Raw genomic sequence first — 1,216 nt, 5'->3', positions numbered from 1 at the left:
ACTAGACGATAATTTTTCTAAAATATTAAATTCGAAAATATTAGTAGTAAATAAATTGTCACTATTTTTAAAATTCGAAGTGCAAACTTAAATAATTACTTACACAATATTTTCAATTATTTCTCAATAAAAGGATCTATAAACCATAATCAATTGAATTGTTCAACATTTTAGTAAAATTTCTTACAAACATATAAATAATTTAATAATGTCTATAGCAATTAGCATTAAGTAATTAAATACACTTTATTATTGCAATCTTGTACTCATACCCTTTACCATCTTTAACGTCTTCAATATCACATAATCTAAAAGCTCCAACGAAATACTACTCATATACTCGTTTCAGCCAACAAGACAAATTCTCTTGATTTTAAAGTTACACAAGTGTATTATTTGTACTTGCATTGGTATAATGCTTATTTGCCCATTATAATCATGATTTTCTTGTGCAAAGATGCCAGTCAGCCTGCCTGTCTGATGCCTGCATACATACTATAACTTCTACTCAAAACATTGAGCTAAAACAAATATTGCATTCATTGAATACACATAAACATTATTGCTTATGCTGCTGATGCCTTTGCATTCAACTGCGGCTGCACCACTCCAATAAACTGATTATTCAATGGCATTTTCACACCACACAAAAATACTCACTCACTTCTACTTGCACTTGTGCATTCTCGTACTAATCTTCATTTGGTGTTGGCCTAGTTGGTGCATTGGAATGAATGCAGTGGTTGGGTATATGTAGATAATTCTAAGCGTATGAGTATTTTATTAATGAAAACCATTGAGACCAGTTTGATAACCACTTACTTAGAATATTTTATGGCTTTTCAATGACATCGTCATTTGGAATAGGAATCTAAGAAGAGGTTTTTCTCTTATCGATTTTTCTGGCATGATTGAAATAGTTAGAAAATGTAATGGAGTTTAAAATACTGTAAAATTTATAGTTGTAGGTAAATAGGAATTTTCTTGATAAAAACAGAAATAAGAAAGTGATGTAGGTTAAACATGACTGCATTGGACACTAAATTTCGTTTATTGTATTTACAGTAGTTTTGTGAAAGTTTTTCATTCCGTTATAGTGCCATCTAATAGCTTTGTTGGAAAACTATATCAGTACAAGTCCACCTCCAGTTCAGTTCTAGTTCAGTTCTAGTTCAGTTCTAGTTCAGTTCTAGTTCAGTTCTAGTTCAGTTCTAGT

Source organism: Lucilia cuprina, chromosome 2 (genome assembly GCF_022045245.1).
Source record: "Lucilia cuprina isolate Lc7/37 chromosome 2, ASM2204524v1, whole genome shotgun sequence".
In the NCBI taxonomy this organism is placed as follows: Eukaryota; Metazoa; Arthropoda; class Insecta; order Diptera; family Calliphoridae; genus Lucilia; species Lucilia cuprina.
The sequence above is the reverse complement of the archived record's forward strand: the minus strand, read 5'-3'. Positions refer to the sequence as shown.